The sequence below is a fragment of the Pleurodeles waltl genome, chromosome 7, assembly GCF_031143425.1.
Source record: "Pleurodeles waltl isolate 20211129_DDA chromosome 7, aPleWal1.hap1.20221129, whole genome shotgun sequence".
Lineage (NCBI taxonomy): Eukaryota > Metazoa > Chordata > Amphibia > Caudata > Salamandridae > Pleurodeles > Pleurodeles waltl.
Genome location: NC_090446.1, coordinates 1,121,865,851 through 1,121,888,650, shown reverse-complemented (window position 1 = coordinate 1,121,888,650; position 22,800 = coordinate 1,121,865,851). Strand labels below are relative to the sequence as shown.

Sequence of the window (22,800 nt, the reverse complement as noted above, 5' to 3'; positions counted from 1 at the left end):
AAATAGATTTTTCAAAACACCCGGGGTGTTGTTAGACTGAGAAGTTGATGGGACACCTGTGAAAGGCAGCTTTACTTGTCTGCTTTTAGTTGATGTAGATTGTATGTCCTGTTTAACAACCTTTGGTTTCAACAAGGACATTAGAGAGATATTGGGACACTGCCTGGGATGCTTGTCCTCTCTCTATTTTTAAAATTTGCCATGCCAACTAAGGGCCAAGGCAGACGTTTAGTTTTAGCCTTGCCCAACTCTAATTTTCCAAACCTAGAGCATACATTTGGCGCAGATTGTAATACTTTGTTAGTACTACCTGTTGTTCCCTTAAGAGTGCATATATTGAGAACAAACAAGATGGCCAAATTATATCGTAGGAGTCTGCCACACCAGGTCCTTCACTCGTAAGAACAGTGGGACTGAAGCATGATGGATTAACTAGTTCCCTTAAATGCAGCCATTTCAAACTTTAATCACCACAGCTGGGGACTCTTTAAAGGTGATATGAACTTCTTTTATACCTGAGTGGGAGCGACAAACATGTAGAATATGTGTCGTATTTTTAGAAAGTGTTTGTAGCTATTGGTTAACAGCACTCCTGTGCAACCCCGTTGGCCTAATTCTAAGGCAGTCAAATACTCACAAAGGGATTGTGGGTTTGAGTTCTTTCTGGGGTGGAAGAAGATGTATTTTGGAGATGTTTATCTAGTTTCCTAAGGGTCTTCCTTCTTAACAACATTAGCACTGAAGTGTGCTGATAAAAAAACGAATTCCAACAAACTTTACTCCGCCACCTGTTCAAGTACCACAGCAGAGCATTTTCTCCACTGCTAGGATAGGAATGGAGAAATGTGCTTGTTTTATGTCTGAGCAGAAAAGATATATGTTTGAATGGATGTGTGGGATAAAACACACCCTGTCGTATGTTGTAAAGGTATTGCAAGTTGTGGAGTAGCTTAGTGATCACATAGAGGAAAGTGGGTGAAGACAAAATTCCTCTGTGGAGTGAATGAACTCAGAGGTGACTTGCGTTATCCTTTTTATGTATGACAAAGGTACTTTATTTCTTACTGCACATTTCAATGCCATCACTCAAAAAAAACAAAAAATTCCTAGTCTTTTGTTGTTTCATATGGAAGATTATGTTTTCAGGCATGGAGAATGAAAGCAGAAGCTGTAGTGCTGAATTAGACGTTCTCACAAACCATGTAATAATTTGTTCAAAAAAAGGCATGACATTTCTGAGTCATATTAAAAATGATGTGTAAATATGCAGATAGAGTCTATCTTTCCAGTAATGATCTACAGTGTGCAAAAAGTAAACCTTTTGCCATAAGTATCTCCTTTCTGCTAAGCACCGATCATTAAAAATCTCTCTATAAATATGTATATCAGAAGAAGGAAATGCTAGTTCGGGTTGATGTTGTTAGAACTGCAAGTGCAGTTGTATTCCTTGAGCTGCCTTGATGTTTCCTGCTGGCTCGAGCAGTGGGCATTTTGTTGTGACATGTGAAGTGAAGTTAGGAGAGTTTAGCGTCCGCATTGTGTTGTTCTTCCAGGTGAGGGTATATTAGATATTTGAATAGTTGTAAGGACTTTAAAGAGAGGGGAGTTATCCATGGATTGCTTGTTGTGAATGTATTGTATAAGTGATTCCATAGACTTAAACTGCGGTAGAGACCACATGATAGGGAGTGAATCTTGTATTTGGAGGACATTGGAGAGCAGTATCAACGTGGCTCCAGTGGCCTAATTGATAAGGCACTGGCCTCCTAAGCCACGGATTGTGGGTTCAAGTCCCATCTGGGGTGAAACTCTGTACATTCAGCTCTTGACTTTTACATTTTCAATGCACAAACCACACAATTCAGCCCTTGCTTTACATAGACTTTGCAGCTATGGAACATCAATCTACCTTCAAAACACAAGTGCTGGAACTCAAAAACATTTGCCTACATATCCTACTCTTGGGCCCAGTCTGGAGAATGGGATTTCAACCCACCTTTCTGGCTAGACATTTTTTATGTCCTCCTTTGGATAGCACTCGCAGGCAGTCTCCCATTTAGCATTAAAACATGTACTTATTTCACCACTTGAATGTATAAACTGTTGAATAATTAAAAATACCATGTGAAACTGCTATGTTGATAAAGAAGTATTTCTCAAAAAAAGTGCAGCAGATGGGAAGACAGTGCACCCTATTTTATGCTACTATCGCTGGGCCCCTAGTCTTAGATAGCAAACTGAGTTTAGGGAGGGCAGGGTGTTGTTTCAATGATGGCAGTTAAATAGATTTTTCAAAACACCCGGGGTGTTGTTAGACTGAGAAGTTGATGGGACACCTGTGAAAGGCAGCTTTACTTGTCTGCTTTTAGTTGATGTAGATTGTATGTCCTGTTTAACAACCTTTGGTTTCAACAAGGACATTAGAGAGATATTGGGACACTGCCTGGGATGCTTGTCCTCTCTCTATTTTGAAAATTTGCCATGCCAACTAAGGGCCAAGGCAGACGTTTAGTTTTAGCCTTGCCTAACTCTAATTTTCCAAACCTAGAGCATACATTTGGCGTAGATTGTAATACTTTGTTAGTACTACCTGTCGTTCCCTTAAGAGTGCATATATTGAGAACAAACAAGATGGCCAAATTATATCGTAGGAGTCTGCCACACCAGGTCCTTCACTCGTAAGAACAGTGGGACTGAAGCATGATGGATTAACTAGTTCCCTTAAATGCAGCCATTTCAAACTTTAATCACCACAGCTGGGGACTCTTTAAAGGTGATATGAACTTCTTTTATACCTGAGTGGGAGCGACAAGCATGTAGAATATGTGTCGTATTTTTAGAAAGTGTTTGTAGCTATTGGTTAACAGCACTCCTGTGCAACCCCGTTGGCCTAATTCTAAGGCAGTTAAATACTCACAAAGGGATTGTGGGTTTGAGTTCTTTCTGGGGTGGAAGAAGATGTATTTTGGAGATGTTTATCTAGTTTCCTAAGGGTCTTCCTTCTTAACAACATTAGCACTGAAGCGTGTTGATAAAATAATCAATTCCAACAAACTTTACTCCGCCAACTGTTCAAGTACCACAGCAGAGCATTTTCTCCACTGCTAGGATAGGAATGGAGAAATGTGCTTGTTTTATCTCTGAGCAGAAAAGATATATGTTTGAATGGATGTGTGGGATAAAACACACCCTGTCGTATGTTGTAAAGGTATTGCAAGTTGTGGAGTAGCTTAGTGATCACATAGAGGAAAGTGGGTGAAGACAGAATTCCTCTGTGGGGTGAATGAACTCGGAGGTGACTTGCGTTATCCTTTTTATGAATGACAAAGGTACTTTATTTCTTACTGCACATTTCAATGCCATCACTCAAAAAAAGAAAAAAATCCTATTCTTTTGTTGTTTCATATGGAAGATTATGTTTTCAGGCATGGAGAATGAAAGCAGAAGCTGTAGTGCTGAATTAGACGTTCTCACAAACCATGTAATAATTTGTTCAAAAAAAGGCATGACATTTCTGAGCCATATTAAAAATGATGTGTAAATAGAGTCTATCTTTCCAGTAATGATCTACAGTGTGCAAAAAGTAAACCATTTGCCATAAGTATCTCCTTTCTGCTAAGCACCGATCATTAAAAATCTCTCTATAAATATGTATATCAGAAGAAGGAAATGCTAGTTCGGGTTGATGTTGTTAGAACTGCAAGTGCAGTTGTATTCCTTGAGCTGCCTTGATGTTTCCTGCTGGCTCGAGCAGTGGGCATTTTGTTGTGACATGTGAAGTGAAGTTAGGAGAGTTTAGCGTCCGCATTGTGTTGTTCCTCCAGGTGAGGGTATATTAGATATTTGAATAGTTGTAAGGACTTTAAAGAGAGGGGAGTTATCCATGGATTGCTTGTTGTGAATGTATTGTATAAGTGATTCCAAAGACTTAAACTGCGGTAGAGACCACATGATAGGGAGTGGATCTTGTATTTGGAGCACAGGGGAGAGCAGTATGAACGTGGCGCCAGTGGCCTAATGGATAAGACACTGGCCTTCTAAGACAGGGATTGTGGGTTCAAGTCCCATCTGGGGTGAAACTCTGTACATTCAGCTCTTGACTTTTACATTTTCAAAGCACAAACCACACAATTCAGCCCTTGCTTTACATAGACTTTCCAGCTATGGAACATCAATCTACCTTCAAAACACAAGTGCTGGAACTCAAAAACATTTGCCTACATATCCTTCTCTTGGGCCCAGTCTGGAGAATGGGATTTCAACCCACCTTTCTGGCTAGACATTTTTTATGTCCTCCTTTGGATAGCACTCGCAGGCAGTCTCCCATTTAGCATTAAAACATGTACTTATTTCACCACTTGAATGTATAAACTGTTGAATAATAAAAAAATACCATGTGAAACTGCTATGTTGATAAAGAAGTATTTCTCAAAAAAAGTGCAGCAGATGGGAAGACAGTGCACCCTATTTTATGCTACTATCGCTGGGCCCCTAGTCTTAGAAACCAAACTGAGTTTAGGGAGGGCAGGGTGTTGTTTCAATGATGGCAGTTAAATAGATTTTTCAAAACACCCGGGGTGTTGTTAGACTGAGAAGTTGATGGGACACCTGTGAAAGGCAGCTTTACTTGTCTGCTTTTAGTTGATGTAGATTGTATGTCCTGTTTAACAACCTTTGGTTTCAACAAGGACATTAGAAAGATATTGGGACACTGCCTTGGATGCTTGTCCTCTCTCTATTTTGAAAATTTGCCATGCCAGCTAAGGGCCAAGGCAGACGTTTAGTTTTAGCCTTGCCCAACTCTAATTTTCCAAACCTAGAGCATACATTTGGCGCAGATTGTAATACTTTGTTAGTACTACCTGTTGTTCCCTTAAGAGTGCATATATTGTGAACAAACAAGATGGCCAAATTATATCGTAGGAGTCTGCCACACCAGGTCCTTCACTCGTAAGAACAGTGGGACTGAAGCACGATGGATTAACTAGTTCCCTTAAATGCAGCCATTTCAAACTTTAATCACCACAGCTGGGGACTCTTTAAAGGTGATATGAACTTCTTTTATACCTGAGTGGGAGCGACAAACATGCAGAATATGTGTCGTATTTTTAGAAAGTGTTTGTAGCTATTGGTTAACAGCACTCCTGTGCAACCCCGTTGGCCTAATTCTAAGGCAGTCAAATACTCACAAAGGGATTGTGGGTTTGAGTTCTTTCTGGGGTGGAAGAAGATGTATTTTGGAGATGTTTATCTAGTTTCCTAAGGGTCTTCCTTCTTAACAACATTAGCACTGAAGTGTGCTGATAAAAAAACCAATTCCAACAAATTTTACTCCGCCACCTGTTCAAGTACCACAGCAGAGCATTTTCTCCATTGCTAGGATAGGAATGGAGAAATGTGCTTGTTTTATGTCTGAGCAGAAAAGATATATGTTTGAATGGATGTGTGGGATAAAACACACCCTGTCGTATGTTGTAAAGGTATTGCAAGTTGTGGAGTAGCTTAGCGATCACATAGAGGAAAGTGGGTGAAGACAGAATTCCTCTGTGGGGTGAATGAACTCGGAGGTGACTTGCGTTATCCTTTTTATGTATGACAAAGGTACTTTATTTCTTACTGCACATTTCAATGCCATCACTCAAAAAAAACAAAAAATTCCTAGTCTTTTGTTGTTTCATATGGAAGATTATGTTTTCAGGCATGGAGAATGAAAGCAGAAGCTGTAGTGCTGAATTAGACGTTCTCACAAACCATGTAATAATTTGTTCAAAAAAAGGCATGACATTTCTGAGTCATATTAAAAATGATGTGTAAATATGCAGATAGAATCTATCTTTCCAGTAATGATCTACAGTGTGCAAAAAGTAAACCTTTTGCCATAAGTATCTCCTTTCTGCTAAGCACCGATCATTAAAAATCTGTCTATAAATATGTATATCAGAAGAAGGAAATGCTAGTTCGGGTTGATGTTGTTAGAACTGCAAGTGCAGTTGTATTCCTTGAGCTGCCATGATGTTTCCTGCTGGCTCGAGCAGTGGGCATTTTGTTGTGGCATGTGAAGTGAAGTTAGGAGAGTTTAGCGTCCGCATTGTGTTGTTCTTCCAGGTGAGGGTATATTAGATATTTGAATAGTTGTAAGGACTTTAAAGAGAGCTGAGTTATCCATGGATTGCTTGTTGTGAATGTATTGTATAAGTGATTCCATAGACTTAAACTGCGGTAGAGACCACATGATAGGGAGTGAATCTTGTATTTGGAGGACAGGGGAGAGCAGTATCTACGTGGCCCCAGTGGCCTAATGGATAAGGCACTGGCCTCCTAAGCCAGGGATTGTGGGTTCAAGTCCCATCTGGGGTGAAACTCTGTACATTCAGCTCTTGACTTTTACATTTTCAAAGCACAAACCACACAATTCAGCCCTTGCTGTACATAGACTTTGCAGCTATGGAACATCAATCTACCTTCAAAACACAAGTGCTGGAACTCAAAAACATTTGCCTACATATCCTACTCTTGGGCCCAGTCTGGAGAATGGGATTTCAACCCACCTTTCTGGCTAGACATTTTTTATGTCCTCCTTTGGATAGCACTCGCAGGCAGTCTCCCATTTAGCATTAAAACATGTACTTATTTCACCACTTGAATGTATAAACTGTTGAATAATTAAAAATACCATGTGAAACTGCTATGTTGATAAAGAAGTATTTCTCAAAAAAAGTGCAGCAGATGGGAAGACAGTGCACCCTATTTTATGCTACTATCGCTGGGCCCCTAGTCTTAGAAACCAAACTGAGTTTAGGGAGGGCAGGGTGGTGTTTCAATGATGGCAGTTAAATAGATTTTTCATAACACCCGGGGTGTTGTTAGACTGAGAAGTTGATGGGACACCTGTGAAAGGCAGCTTTACTTGTCTGCTTTTAGTTGATGTAGATTGTATGTCCTGTTTAACAACCTTTGGTTTCAACACGGACATTAGAGAGATATTGGGACACTGCCTGGGATGCTTGTCCTCTCTCTATTTTGAAAATTTGCCATGCCAACTAAGGGCCAAGGCAGACGTTTAGTTTTAGCCTTGCCCAACTCTAATTTTCCAAACCTAGAGCATACATTTGGCGCAGATTGTAATACTTTGTTAGTACTACCTGTTGTTCCCTTAAGAGTGCATATATTGAGAACAAACAAGATGGCCAAATTATATCGTAGGAGTCTGCCACACCAGGTCCTTCACTCGTAAGAACAGTGGGACTGAAGCATGATGGATTAACTAGTTCCCTTAAATGCAGCCATTTCAAACTTTAATCACCACAGCTGGGGACTCTTTAAAGGTGATATGAACTTCTTTTATACCTGAGTGGGAGCGACAAGCATGTAGAATATGTGTCGTATTTTTAGAAAGTGTTTGTAGCTATTGGTTAACAGCACTCCTGTGCAACCCCGTTGGCCTAATTCTAAGGCAGTCAAATACTCACAAAGGGATTGTGGGTTTGAGTTCTTTCTGGGGTGGAAGAAGATGTATTTTGGAGATGTTTATCTATTTTCCTAAGGGTCTTTCTTCTTAACAACATTAGCACTGAAGCGTGTTGATAAAATAATCAATTCCAACAAACTTTACTCCGCCAACTGTTCAAGTACCACAGCAGAGCATTTTCTCCACTGCTAGGATAGGAATGGAGAAATGTGCTTGTTTTATGTCTGAGCAGAAAATATATATGTTTGAATGGATGTGTGGGATAAAACACACCCTGTCGTATGTTGTAAAGGTATTGCAAGGAGTGGATCTTGTATTTGGAGCACAGGGGAGAGCAGCATCAACGTGGCCCCAGTGGCCTAATGGATAAGGCACTGGCCTCCTAAGCCAGGGATTGTGGGTTCAAGTCCCATCTGGGGTGAAACTCTGTACATTCAGCTCTTGACTTTTACATTTTCAAAGCACAAACCACACAATTCAGCCCTTGCTTTACATAGACTTTGCAGCTATGGAACATCAATCTACCTTCAAAACACAAGTGCTGGAACTCAAAAACATTTCCCTACATATCCTTCTCTTCGGCCCAGTCTGGAGAATGGGATTTCAACCCACCTTTCTGGCTAGACATTTTTTATGTCCTCCTTTGGATAGCACTCGCAGGCAGTCTCCCATTTAGCATTAAAACATGTACTTATTTCACCACTTGAATGTATAAACTGTTGAATAATTAAAAATACCATGTGAAACTGCTATGTTGATAAAGAAGTATTTCTCAAAATAAGTGCAGCAGATGGGAAGACAGTGCACCCTATTTTATGCTACTATCGCTGGGCCCCTAGTCTTAGAAACCAAACTGAGTTTAGGGAGGGCAGGGTGGTGTTTTAATGATGGCAGTTAAATAGATTTTTCAAAACACCCGGGTTGTTGTTAGACTGAGAAGTTGATGGGACACCTGTGAAAGGCAGCTTTACTTGTCTGCTTTTAGTTGATGTAGATTGTATGTCCTGTTTAACAACCTTTGGTTTCAACAAGGACATTAGAGAGATATTGGGACACTGCCTTGGATGCTTGTCCTCTCTCTATTTTGAAAATTTGCCATGCCAACTAAGGGCCAAGGCAGACGTTTAGTTTTAGCCTTGCCCAACTCTAATTTTCCAAACCTAGAGCATACATTTGGCGCAGATTGTAATACTTTGTTAGTACTACCTGTTGTTCCCTTAAGAGTGCATATATTGAGAACAAACAAGATGGCCAAATTATATCGTAGGAGTCTGCCACACCAGGTCCTTCACTCGTAAGAACAGTGGGACTGAAGCACGATGGATTAACTAGTTCCCTTAAATGCAGCCATTTCAAACTTTAATCACCACAGCTGGGGACTCTTTAAAGGTGATATGAACTTCTTTTATACCTGAGTGGGAGCGACAAACATGTAGAATATGTGTCGTATTTTTAGAAAGTGTTTGTAGCTATTGGTTAACAGCACTCCTGTGCAACCCCGTTGGCCTAATTCTAAGGCAGTCAAATACTCACAAAGGGATTGTGGGTTTGAGTTCTTTCTGGGGTGGAAGAAGATGTATTTTGGAGATGTTTATCTAGTTTCCTAAGGGTCTTCCTTCTTAACAACATTAGCACTGAAGTGTGCTGATAAAAAAACCAATTCCAACAAATTTTACTCCGCCACCTGTTCAAGTACCACAGCAGAGCATTTTCTCCATTGCTAGGATAGGAATGGAGAAATGTGCTTGTTTTATGTCTGAGCAGAAAAGATATATGTTTGAATGGATGTGTGGGATAAAACACACCCTGTCGTATGTTGTAAAGGTATTGCAAGTTGTGGAGTAGCTTAGCGATCACATAGAGGAAAGTGGGTGAAGACAGAATTCCTCTGTGGGGTGAATGAACTCGGAGGTGACTTGCGTTATCCTTTTTATGTATGACAAAGGTACTTTATTTCTTACTGCACATTTCAATGCCATCACTCAAAAAAAACAAAAAATTCCTAGTCTTTTGTTGTTTCATATGGAAGATTATGTTTTCAGGCATGGAGAATGAAAGCAGAAGCTGTAGTGCTGAATTAGACGTTCTCACAAACCATGTAATAATTTGTTCAAAAAAAGGCATGACATTTCTGAGTCATATTAAAAATGATGTGTAAATATGCAGATAGAGTCTATCTTTCCAGTAATGATCTACAGTGTGCAAAAAGTAATCCTTTTGCCATAAGTATCTCCTTTCTGCTAAGCACCGATCATTAAAAATCTGTCTATAAATATGTATATCAGAAGAAGGAAATGCTAGTTCGGGTTGATGTTGTTAGAACTGCAAGTGCAGTTGTATTCCTTGAGCTGCCATGATGTTTCCTGCTGGCTCGAGCAGTGGGCATTTTGTTGTGGCATGTGAAGTGAAGTTAGGAGAGTTTAGCGTCCGCATTGTGTTGTTCTTCCAGGTGAGGGTATATTAGATATTTGAATAGTTGTAAGGACTTTAAAGAGAGGGTAGTTATCCATGGATTGCTTGTTGTGAATGTATTGTATAAGTGATTCCATAGACTTAAACTGCGGTAGAGACCACATGATAGGGAGTGAATCTTGTATTTGGAGGACAGGGGAGAGCAGTATCTACGTGGCCCCAGTGGCCTAATGGATAAGGCACTGGCCTCCTAAGCCAGGGATTGTGGGTTCAAGTCCCATCTGGGGTGAAACTCTGTACATTCAGCTCTTGACTTTTACATTTTCAAAGCACAAACCACACAATTCAGCCCTTGCTTTACATAGACTTTGCAGCTATGGAACATCAATCTACCTTCAAAACACAAGTGCTGGAACTCAAAAACATTTGCCTACATATCCTACTCTTGGGCCCAGTCTGGAGAATGGGATTTCAACCCACCTTTCTGGCTAGACATTTTTTATGTCCTCCTTTGGATAGCACTCGCAGGCAGTCTCCCATTTAGCATTAAAACATGTACTTATTTCACCACTTGAATGTATAAACTGTTGAATAATTAAAAATACCATGTGAAACTGCTATGTTGATAAAGAAGTATTTCTCAAAAAAAGTGCAGCAGATGGGAAGACAGTGCACCCTATTTTATGCTACTATCGCTGGGCCCCTAGTCTTAGAAACCAAACTGAGTTTAGGGAGGGCAGGGTGGTGTTTCAATGATGGCAGTTAAATAGATTTTTCAAAACACCCGGGGTGTTGTTAGACTGAGAAGTTGATGGGACACCTGTGAAAGGCAGCTTTACTTGTCTGCTTTTAGTTGATGTAGATTGTATGTCCTGTTTAACAAGCTTTGGTTTCAACAAGGACATTAGAGAGATATTGGGACACTGCCTGGGATGCTTGTCCTCTCTCTATTTTGAAAATTTGCCATGCCAACTAAGGGCCAAGGCAGACGTTTAGTTTTAGCCTTGCCCAACTCTAATTTTCCAAACCTAGAGCATACATTTGGCGCAGATTGTAATACTTTGTTAGTACTACCTGTTGTTCCCTTAAGAGTGCATATATTGAGAACAAACAAGATGGCCAAATTATATCGTAGGAGTCTGCCACACCAGGTCCTTCACTCGTAAGAACAGTGGGACTGAAGCATGATGGATTAACTAGTTCCCTTAAATGCAGCCATTTCAAACTTTAATCACCAGAGCTGGGGACTCTTTAAAGGTGATATGAACTTCTTTTATACCTGAGTGGGAGCGACAAACATGTAGAATATGTGTCGTATTTTTAGAAAGTGTTTGTAGCTATTGGTTAACAGCACTCCTGTGCAACCCCGTTGGCCTAATTCTAAGGCAGTCAAATACTCACAAAGGGATTGTGGGTTTGAGTTCTTTCTGGGGTGGAAGAAGATGTATTTTGGAGATGTTTATCTAGTTTCCTAAGGGTCTTCCTTCTTAACAACATTAGCACTGAAGCGTGCTGATAAAATAACCAATTCCAACAAACTTTACTCCGCCACCTGTTCAAGTACCACAGCAGAGCATTTTCTCCACTGCTAGGATAGGAATGGAGAAATGTGCTTGTTTTATGTCTGAGCAGAAAAGATATATGTTTGAATGGATGTGTGGGATAAAACACACCCTGTCGTATGTTGTAAAGGTATTGCAAGTTGTGGAGTAGCTTAGTGATCACATAGAGGAAAGTGGGTGAAGACAGAATTCCTCTGTGGGGTGAATGAACTCGGAGGTGACTTGCGTTATCCTTTTTATGTATGACAAAGGTACTTTAATTCTTACTGCACATTTCAATGCCATCACTCAAAAAAAACAAAAAATTCCTAGTCTTTTGTTGTTTCATATGGAAGATTATGTTTTCAGGCATGGAGAATGAAAGCAGAAGCTGTAGTGCTGAATTAGACGTTCTCACAAACCATGTAATAATTTGTTCAAAAAAAGGCATGACATTTCTGAGTCATATTAAAAATGATGTGTAACTATGCAGATAGAGTCTATCTTTCCAGTAATGATCTACAGTGTGCAAAAAGTAAACCTTTTGCCATAAGTATCTCCTTTCTGCTAAGCACCGATCATTAAAAATCTGTCTATAAATATGTATATCAGAAGAAGGAAATGCTAGTTCGGGTTGATGTTGTTAGAACTGCAAGTGCAGTTGTATTCCTTGAGCTGCCATGATGTTTCCTGCTGGCTCGAGCAGTGGGCATTTTGTTGTGGCATGTGAAGTGAAGTTAGGAGAGTTTAGCGTCCGCATTGTGTTGTTCTTCCAGGTGAGGGTATATTAGATATTTGAATAGTTGTAAGGACTTTAAAGAGAGGGGAGTTATCCATGGATTGCTTGTTGTGAATGTATTGTATAAGTGATTCCATAGACTTAAACTGCGGTAGAGACCACATGATAGGGAGTGAATCTTGTATTTGGAGGACAGGGGAGAGCAGTATCTACGTGGCCCCAGTGGCCTAATGGATTAGGCACTGGCTTCCTAAGCCAGGGATTGTGGGTTCAAGTCCCATCTGGGGTGAAACTCTGTACATTCAGCTCTTGACTTTTACATTTTCAAAGCACAAACCACACAATTCAGCCCTTGCTTTACATAGACTTTGCAGCTATGGAACATCAATCTACCTTCAAAACACAAGTGCTGGAACTCAAAAACATTTGCCTACATATCCTACTCTTGGGCCCAGTCTGGAGAATGGGATTTCAACCCACCTTTCTGGCTAGACATTTTTTATGTCCTCCTTTGGATAGCACTCACAGGCAGTCTCCCATTTAGCATTAAAACATGTACTTATTTCACCACTTGAATGTATAAACTGTTGAATAATTAAAAATACCATGTGAAACTGCTATGTTGATAAAGAAGTATTTCTCAAAAAAAGTGCAGCAGATGGGAAGACAGTGCACCCTATTTTATGCTACTATCGCTGGGCCCCTAGTCTTAGAAACCAAACTGAGTTTAGGGAGGGCAGGGTGGTGTTTCAATGATGGCAGTTAAATAGATTTTTCAAAACACCCGGGGTGTTGTTAGACTGAGAAGTTGATGGGACACCTGTGAAAGGCAGCTTTACTTGTCTGCTTTTAGTTGATGTAGTTTGTATGTCCTGTTTAACAACCTTTGGTTTCAACAAGGACATTAGAGAGATATTGGGACACTGCCTGGGATGCTTGTCCTCTCTCTATTTTGAAAATTTGCCATGCCAACTAAGGGCCAAGGCAGACGTTTAGTTTTAGCCTTGCCCAACTCTAATTTTCCAAACCTAGAGCATACATTTGGCGCAGATTGCAATACTTTGTTAGTACTACCTGTTGTTCCCTTAAGAGTGCATATATTGAGAACAAACAAGATGGCCAAATTATATCGTAGGAGTCTGCCACACCAGGTCCTTCACTCGTAAGAACAGTGGGACTGAAGCATGATGGATTAACTAGTTCCCTTAAATGCAGCCATTTCAAACTTTAATCACCACAGCTGGGGACTCTTTAAAGGTGATATGAACTTCTTTTATACCTGAGTGGGAGCGACAAACATGTAGAATATGTGTCGTATTTTTAGAAAGTGTTTGTAGCTATTGGTTAACAGCACTCCTGTGCAACCCCGTTGGCCTAATTCTAAGGCAGTCAAATACTCACAAAGGGATTGTGGGTTTGAGTTCTTTCTGGGGTGGAAGAAGATGTATTTTGGAGATGTTTATCTAGTTTCCTAAGGGTCTTCCTTCTTAAAAACATTAGCACTGAAGCGTGCTGATAAAATAACCAATTCCAACAAACTTTACTCCGCCACCTGTTCAAGTACCACAGCAGAGCATTTTCTCCACTGCTAGGATAGGAATGGAGAAATGTGCTTGTTTTATGTCTGAGCAGAAAAGATATATGTTTGAATGGATGTGTGGGATAAAACACACCCTGTCGTATGTTGTAAAGGTATTGCAAGTTGTGGAGTAGCTTAGTGATCACATAGAGGAAAGTGGGTGAAGACAGAATTCCTCTGTGGGGTGAATGAACTCGGAGGTGACTTGCGTTATCCTTTTTATGTATGACAAAGGTACTTTCATTCTTACTGCACATTTCAATGCCATCACTCAAAAAAAACAAAAAATTCCTAGTCTTTTGTTGTTTCATATGGAAGATTATGTTTTCAGGCATGGAGAATGAAAGCAGAAGCTGTAGTGCTGAATTAGACGTTCTCACAAACCATGTAATAATTTGTTCAAAAAAAGGCATGACATTTCTGAGTCATATTAAAAATGATGTGTAAATATGCAGATAGAGTCTATCTTTCCAGTAATGATCTACAGTGTGCAAAAAGTAAACCTTTTGCCATAAGTATCTCCTTTCTGCTAAGCACCGATCATTAAAAATCTCTCTATAAATATGTATATCAGAAGAAGGAAATGCTAGTTCGGGTTGATGTTGTTAGAACTGCAAGTGCAGTTGTATTCCTTGAGCTGCCATGATGTTTCCTGCTGGCTCGAGCAGTGGGCATTTTGTTGTGGCATGTGAAGTGAAGTTAGGAGAGTTTAGCGTCCGCATTGTGTTGTTCTTCCAGGTGAGGGTATATTAGATATTTGAATAGTTGTAAGGACTTTAAAGAGAGGGGAGTTATCCATGGATTGCTTGTTGTGAATGTATTGTATAAGTGATTCCATAGACTTAAACTGCGGTAGAGACCACATGATAGGGAGTGAATCTTGTATTTGGAGGACAGGGGAGAGCAGTATCTACGTGGCCCCAGTGGCCTAATGGATAAGGCACTGGCCTCCTAAGCCAGGGATTGTGGGTTCAAGTCCCATCTGGGGTGAAACTCTGTACATTCAGCTCTTGACTTTTACATTTTCAAAGCACAAACCACACAATTCAGCCCTTGCTTTACATAGACTTTGCAGCTATGGAACATCAATCTACCTTCAAAACACAAGTGCTGGAACTCAAAAACATTTGCCTACATATCCTACTCTTGGGCCCAGTCTGGAGAATGGGATTTCAACCCACCTTTCTGGCTAGACATTTTTTATGTCCTCCTTTGGATAGCACTCACAGGCAGTCTCCCATTTAGCATTAAAACATGTACTTATTTCACCACTTGAATGTATAAACTGTTGAATAATTAAAAATACCATGTGAAACTGCTATGTTGATAAAGAAGTATTTCTCAAAAAAAGTGCAGCAGATGGGAAGACAGTGCACCCTATTTTATGCTACTATCGCTGGGCCCCTAGTCTTAGAAACCAAACTGAGTTTAGGGAGGGCAGGGTGGTGTTTCAATGATGGCAGTTAAATAGATTTTTCAAAACACCCGGGGTGTTGTTAGACTGAGAAGTTGATGGGACACCTGTGAAAGGCAGCTTTACTTGTCTGCTTTTAGTTGATGTAGATTGTATGTCCTGTTTAACAAGCTTTGGTTTCAACAAGGACATTAGAGAGATATTGGGACACTGCCTGGGATGCTTGTCCTCTCTCTATTTTGAAAATTTGCCATGCCAACTAAGGGCCAAGGCAGACGTTTAGTTTTAGCCTTGCCCAACTCTAATTTTCCAAACCTAGAGCATACATTTGGCGCAGATTGCAATACTTTGTTAGTACTACCTGTTGTTCCCTTAAGAGTGCATATATTGAGAACAAACAAGATGGCCAAATTATATCGTAGGAGTCTGCCACACCAGGTCCTTCACTCGTAAGAACAGTGGGACTGAAGCATGATGGATTAACTAGTTCCCTTAAATGCAGCCATTTCAAACTTTAATCACCACAGCTGGGGACTCTTTAAAGGTGATATGAACTTCTTTTATACCTGAGTGGGAGCGACAAACATGTAGAATATGTGTCGTATTTTTAGAAAGTGTTTGTAGCTATTGGTTAACAGCACTCCTGTGCAACCCCGTTGGCCTAATTCTAAGGCAGTCAAATACTCACAAAGGGATTGTGGGTTTGAGTTCTTTCTGGGGTGGAAGAAGATGTATTTTGGAGATGTTTATCTAGTTTCCTAAGGGTCTTCCTTCTTAAAAACATTAGCACTGAAGCGTGCTGATAAAATAACCAATTCCAACAAACTTTACTCCGCCACCTGTTCAAGTACCACAGCAGAGCATTTTCTCCACTGCTAGGATAGGAATGGAGAAATGTGCTTGTTTTATGTCTGAGCAGAAAAGATATATGTTTGAATGGATGTGTGGGATAAAACACACCCTGTCGTATGTTGTAAAGGTATTGCAAGTTGTGGAGTAGCTTAGTGATCACATAGAGGAAAGTGGGTGAAGACAGAATTCCTCTGTGGGGTGAATGAACTCGGAGGTGACTTGCGTTATCCTTTTTATGTATGACAAAGGTACTTTCATTCTTACTGCACATTTCAATGCCATCACTCAAAAAAAACAAAAAATTCCTAGTCTTTTGTTGTTTCATATGGAAGATTATGTTTTCAGGCATGGAGAATGAAAGCAGAAGCTGTAGTGCTGAATTAGACGTTCTCACAAACCATGTAATAATTTGTTCAAAAAAAGGCATGACATTTCTGAGTCATATTAAAAATGATGTGTAAATATGCAGATAGAGTCTATCTTTCCAGTAATGATCTACAGTGTGCAAAAAGTAAACCTTTTGCCATAAGTATCTCCTTTCTGCTAAGCACCGATCATTAAAAATCTCTCTATAAATATGTATATCAGAAGAAGGAAATGCTAGTTCGGGTTGATGTTGTTAGAACTGCAAGTGCAGTTGTATTCCTTGAGCTGCCATGATGTTTCCTGCTGGCTCGAGCAGTGGGCATTTTGTTGTGGCATGTGAAGTGAAGTTAGGAGAGTTTAGCGTCCGCATTGTGTTGTTCTTCCAGGTGAGGGTATATTAGATATTTGAATAGTTGTAAGGACTTTAAAGAGAGGGTAGTTATCCATGGATTGCTTGTTGTGAATGTATTGTATAAGTGATTCCATAGACTTAAACTGCGGTAGAGACCACATGATAGGGAGTGAATCTTGTATTTGGAGGACAGGGGAGAGCAGTATCTACGTGGCCCCAGTGGCCTAATGGATAAGGCACTGGCCTCCTAAGCCAGGGATTGTGGGTTCAAGTCCCATCTGGGGTGAAACTCTGTATATTCAGCTCTTGACTTTTACATTTTCAAAGCACAAACCACACAATTCAGCCCTTGCTTTACATAGACTTTGCAGCTATGGAACATCAATCTACCTTCAAAACACAAGTGCTGGAACTCAAAAACATTTGCCTACATATCCTACTCTTGGGCCCAGTCTGGAGAATGGGATTTCAACCCACCTTTCTGGCTAGACATTTTTTATGTCCTCCTTTGGATAGCACTCGCAGGCAGTCTCCCATTTAGCATTAAAACATGTACTTATTTCACCACTTGAATGTATAAACTGTTGAATAATTAAAAATACCATGTGAAACTGCTATGTTGATAAAGAAGTATTTCTCAAAAAAAGTGCAGCAGATGGGAAGACAGTGCACCCTATTTTATGCTACTATCGCTGGGCCCCTAGTCTTAGAAACCAAACTGAGTTTAGGGAGGGCAGGGTGGTGTTTCAATGATGGCAGTTAAATAGATTTTTCAAAACACCCGGGGTGTTGTTAGACTGAGAAGTTGATGGGACACCTGTGAAAGGCAGCTTTACTTGTCTGCTTTTAGTTGATGTAGATTGTATGTCCTGTTTAACAAGCTTTGGTTTCAACAAGGACATTAGAGAGATATTGGGACACTGCCTGGGATGCTTGTCCTCTCTCTATTTTGAAAATTTGCCATGCCAACTAAGGGCCAAGGCAGACGTTTAGTTTTAGCCTTGCCCAACTCTAATTTTCCAAACCTAGAGCATACATTTGGCGCAGATTGTAATACTTTGTTAGTACTACCTGTTGTTCCCTTAAGAGTGCATATATTGAGAACAAACAAGATGGCCAAATTATATCGTAGGAGTCTGCCACACCAGGTCCTTCACTCGTAAGAACAGTGGGACTGAAGCATGATGGATTAACTAGTTCCCTTAAATGCAGCCATTTCAAACTTTAATCACCACAGCTGGGGACTCTTTAAAGGTGATATGAACTTCTTTTATACCTGAGTGGGAGCGACAAACATGTAGAATATGTGTCGTATTTTTAGAAAGTGTTTGTAGCTATTGGTTAACAGCACTCCTGTGCAACCCCGTTGGCCTAATTCTAAGGCAGTCAAATACTCACAAAGGGATTGTGGGTTTGAGTTCTTTCTGGGGTGGAAGAAGATGTATTTTGGAGATGTTTATCTAGTTTCCTAAGGGTCTTCCTTCTTAACAACATTAGCACTGAAGCATGCTGATAAAATAACCAATTCCAACAAACTTTACTCCGCCACCTGTTCAAGTACCACAGCAGAGCATTTTCTCCACTGCTAGGATAGGAATGGAGAAATGTGCTTGTTTTATGTCTGAGCAGAAAAGATATATGTTTGAATGGATGTGTGGGATAAAACACACCCTGTCGTATGTTGTAAAGGTATTGCAAGTTGTGGAGTAGCTTAGTGATCACATAGAGGAAAGTGGGTGAAGACAGAATTCCTCTGTGGGGTGAATGAACTCGGAGGTGACTTGCGTTATCCTTTTTATGTATGACAAAGGTACTTTAATTCTTACTGCACATTTCAATGCCATCACTCAAAAAAAACAAAAAATTCCTAGTCTTTTGTTGTTTCATATGGAAGATTATGTTTTCAGGCATGGAGAATGAAAGCAGAAGCTGTAGTGCTGAATTAGACGTTCTCACAAACCATGTAATAATTTGTTCAAAAAAAGGCATGACATTTCTGAGTCATATTAAAAATGATGTGTAACTATGCAGATAGAGTCTATCTTTCCAGTAATGATCTACAGTGTGCAAAAAGTAAACCTTTTGCCATAAGTATCTCCTTTCTGCTAAGCACCGATCATTAAAAATCTGTCTATAAATATGTATATCAGAAGAAGGAAATGCTAGTTCGGGTTGATGTTGTTAGAACTGCAAGTGCAGTTGTATTCCTTGAGCTGCCATGATGTTTTCTGCTGGCTCGAGCAGTGGGCATTTTGTTGTGGCATGTGAAGTGAAGTTAGGAGAGTTTAGCGTCCGCATTGTGTTGTTCTTCCAGGTGAGGGTATATTAGATATTTGAATAGTTGTAAGGACTTTAAAGAGAGGGGAGTTATCCATGGATTGCTTGTTGTGAATGTATTGTATAAGTGATTCCATAGACTTAAACTGCGGTAGAGACCACATGATAGGGAGTGAATCTTGTATTTGGAGGACAGGGGAGAGCAGTATCTACGTGGCCCCAGTGGCCTAATGGATTAGGCACTGGCCTCCTAAGCCAGGGATTGTGGGTTCAAGTCCCATCTGGGGTGAAACTCTGTACATTCAGCTCTTGACTTTTACATTTTCAAAGCACAAACCACACAATTCAGCCCTTGCTTTACATAGACTTTGCAGCTATGGAACATCAATCTACCTTCAAAACACAAGTGCTGGAACTCAAAAACATTTGCCTACATATCCTACTCTTGGGCCCAGTCTGGAGAATGGGATTTCAACCCACCTTTCTGGCTAGACATTTTTTATGTCCTCCTTTGGATAGCACTCACAGGCAGTCTCCCATTTAGCATTAAAACATGTACTTATTTCACCACTTGAATGTATAAACTGTTGAATAATTAAAAATACCATGTGAAACTGCTATGTTGATAAAGAAGTATTTCTCAAAAAAAGTGCAGCAGATGGGAAGACAGTGCACCCTATTTTATGCTACTATCGCTGGGCCCCTAGTCTTAGAAACCAAACTGAGTTTAGGGAGGGCAGGGTGGTGTTTCAATGATGGCAGTTAAATAGATTTTTCAAAACACCCGGGGTGTTGTTAGACTGAGAAGTTGATGGGACACCTGTGAAAGGCAGCTTTACTTGTCTGCTTTTAGTTGATGTAGTTTGTATGTCCTGTTTAACAACCTTTGGTTTCAACAAGGACATTAGAGAGATATTGGGACACTGCCTGGGATGCTTGTCCTCTCTCTATTTTGAAAATTTGCCATGCCAACTAAGGGCCAAGGCAGACGTTTAGTTTTAGCCTTGCCCAACTCTAATTTTCCAAACCTAGAGCATACATTTGGCGCAGATTGCAATACTTTGTTAGTACTACCTGTTGTTCCCTTAAGAGTGCATATATTGAGAACAAACAAGATGGCCAAATTATATCGTAGGAGTCTGCCACACCAGGTCCTTCACTCGTAAGAACAGTGGGACTGAAGCATGATGGATTAACTAGTTCCCTTAAATGCAGCCATTTCAAACTTTAATCACCACAGCTGGGGACTCTTTAAAGGTGATATGAACTTCTTTTATACCTGAGTGGGAGCGACAAACATGTAGAATATGTGTCGTATTTTTAGAAAGTGTTTGTAGCTATTGGTTAACAGCACTCCTGTGCAACCCCGTTGGCCTAATTCTAAGGCAGTCAAATACTCACAAAGGGATTGTGGGTTTGAGTTCTTTCTGGGGTGGAAGAAGATGTATTTTGGAGATGTTTATCTAGTTTCCTAAGGGTCTTCCTTCTTAAAAACATTAGCACTGAAGCGTGCTGATAAAATAACCAATTCCAACAAACTTTACTCCGCCACCTGTTCAAGTACCACAGCAGAGCATTTTCTCCACTGCTAGGATAGGAATGGAGAAATGTGCTTGTTTTATGTCTGAGCAGAAAAGATATATGTTTGAATGGATGTGTGGGATAAAACACACCCTGTCGTATGTTGTAAAGGTATTGCAAGTTGTGGAGTAGCTTAGTGATCACATAGAGGAAAGTGGGTGAAGACAGAATTCCTCTGTGGGGTGAATGAACTCGGAGGTGACTTGCGTTATCCTTTTTATGTATGACAAAGGTACTTTCATTCTTACTGCACATTTCAATGCCATCACTCAAAAAAAACAAAAAATTCCTAGTCTTTTGTTGTTTCATATGGAAGATTATGTTTTCAGGCATGGAGAATGAAAGCAGAAGCTGTAGTGCTGAATTAGACGTTCTCACAAACCATGTAATAATTTGTTCAAAAAAAGGCATGACATTTCTGAGTCATATTAAAAATGATGTGTAAATATGCAGATAGAGTCTATCTTTCCAGTAATGATCTACAGTGTGCAAAAAGTAAACCTTTTGCCATAAGTATCTCCTTTCTGCTAAGCACCGATCATTAAAAATCTCTCTATAAATATGTATATCAGAAGAAGGAAATGCTAGTTCGGGTTGATGTTGTTAGAACTGCAAGTGCAGTTGTATTCCTTGAGCTGCCTTATGTTTCCTGCTGGCTCGAGCAGTGGGCATTTTGTTGTGACATGTGAAGTGAAGTTAGGAGAGTTTAGCGTCCGCATTGTGTTGTTCTTCCAGGTGAGGGTATATTAGATATTTGAAAAGTTGTAAGGACTTTAAAGAGAGGGGAGTTATCCATGGATTGCTTGTTGTGAATGTATTGTATAAGTGATTCCATAGACTTAAACTGCGGTAGAGACCACATGATAGGGAGTGGATCTTGTATTTGGAGCACAGGGGAGAGCAGTATCAACGTGGCCCCAGTGGCCTAACGGATAAGGCACTGGCCTCCTAAGCCAGGGATTGTAGGTGCAAGTCCCATCTGGGGTGAAACTCTGTACATTCAGCTCTTGACTTTTACATTTTCAAAGCACAAACCACACAATTCAGCCCTTGCTTTACATAGACTTTGCAGCTACGGAACATCAATCTACCTTCAAAACACAAGTGCTGGAACTCAAAAACATTTGCCTACATATCCTTCTCTTGGGCCCAGTCTGGAGAATGGGATTTCAACCCACCTTTCTGGCTAGACATTTTTTATGTCCTCCTTTGGATAGCACTCGCAGGCAGTCTCCCATTTAGCATTAAAACATGTACTTATTTCACCACTTGAATGTATAAACTGTTGGATAATTAAAAATACCATGTGAAACTGCTATGTTGATAAAGAAGTATTTCTCAAAAAAAGTGCAGCAGATGGGAAGACAGTGCACCCTATTTTATGCTACTATCGCTGGGCCCCTAGTCTTAGAAACCAAACTGAGTTTAGGGAGGGCAGGGTGTTGTTTCAATGATGGCAGTTAAATAGATTTTTCAAAACACCCGGGGTGTTGTTAGACTGAGAAGTTGATGGGACACCTGTGAAAGGCAGCTTTACTTGTCTGCTTTTAGTTGATGTAGATTGTATGTCCTTTTTAACAACCTTTGGTTTCAACAAGGACATTAGAGAGATATTGGGACACTGCCTGGGATGCTTGTCCTCTCTCTATTTTGAAAATTTGCCATGCCAACTAAGGGCCAAGGCAGACGTTTAGTTTTAGCCTTGCCCAACTCTAATTTTCCAAACCTAGAGCATACATTTGGCGCAGATTGTAATACTTTGTTAGTACTACCTGTTGTTCCCTTAAGAGTGCATATATTGAGAACAAACAAGATGGCCAAATTATATCGTAGGAGTCTGCCACACCAGGTCCTTCACTCGTAAGAACAGTGGGACTGAAGCATGATGGATTAACTAGTTCCCTTAAATGCAGCCATTTCAAACTTTAATCACCACAGCTGGGGACTCTTTAAAGGTGATATGAACTTCTTTTATACCTGAGTGGGAGCGACAAACATGTAGAATATGTGTTGTATTTTTAGAAAGTGATTGTAGCTATTGATTAACAGCACTCCTGTGCAACCCCGTTGGCCTAATTCTAAGGCAGTCAAATACTCACAAAGGGATTGTGGGTTTGAGTTCTTTCTGGGGTGGAAGAAGATGTATTTTGGAGATGTTTATCTAGTTTCCTAAGGGTCTTCCTTCTTAACAACATTAGCACTGAAGCGTGCTGATAAAA

The 22,800-nt window shown here is 40.2% G+C and overlaps 7 non-coding genes across 7 annotated transcripts; all 7 read left to right on the top strand.

The window, feature by feature from the left end:
* Positions 1–6,284: 6,284 nt before the first annotated feature.
* On the top strand, positions 6,285–6,357 carry TRNAR-CCU (transfer RNA arginine (anticodon CCU)). Its single transcript has one exon. It is a non-coding gene; the product is annotated as a tRNA-Arg (tRNA).
* Positions 6,358–7,816: 1,459 nt separating this feature from the next.
* TRNAR-CCU (transfer RNA arginine (anticodon CCU)) lies at positions 7,817–7,889 on the top strand. The gene has a single exon. It is a non-coding gene; the product is annotated as a tRNA-Arg (tRNA).
* A 2,207-nt stretch (positions 7,890–10,096) lies between these two features.
* TRNAR-CCU (transfer RNA arginine (anticodon CCU)) lies at positions 10,097–10,169 on the top strand. The gene has a single exon. It is a non-coding gene; the product is annotated as a tRNA-Arg (tRNA).
* Positions 10,170–12,376: 2,207 nt separating this feature from the next.
* On the top strand, positions 12,377–12,449 carry TRNAR-CCU (transfer RNA arginine (anticodon CCU)). The gene has a single exon. It is a non-coding gene; the product is annotated as a tRNA-Arg (tRNA).
* Positions 12,450–14,656: 2,207 nt separating this feature from the next.
* On the top strand, positions 14,657–14,729 carry TRNAR-CCU (transfer RNA arginine (anticodon CCU)). Its single transcript has one exon. It is a non-coding gene; the product is annotated as a tRNA-Arg (tRNA).
* A 2,207-nt stretch (positions 14,730–16,936) lies between these two features.
* TRNAR-CCU (transfer RNA arginine (anticodon CCU)) lies at positions 16,937–17,009 on the top strand. The gene has a single exon. It is a non-coding gene; the product is annotated as a tRNA-Arg (tRNA).
* A 2,207-nt stretch (positions 17,010–19,216) lies between these two features.
* Positions 19,217–19,289, top strand: TRNAR-CCU (transfer RNA arginine (anticodon CCU)). Its single transcript has one exon. It is a non-coding gene; the product is annotated as a tRNA-Arg (tRNA).
* Positions 19,290–22,800: the final 3,511 nt, after the last annotated feature.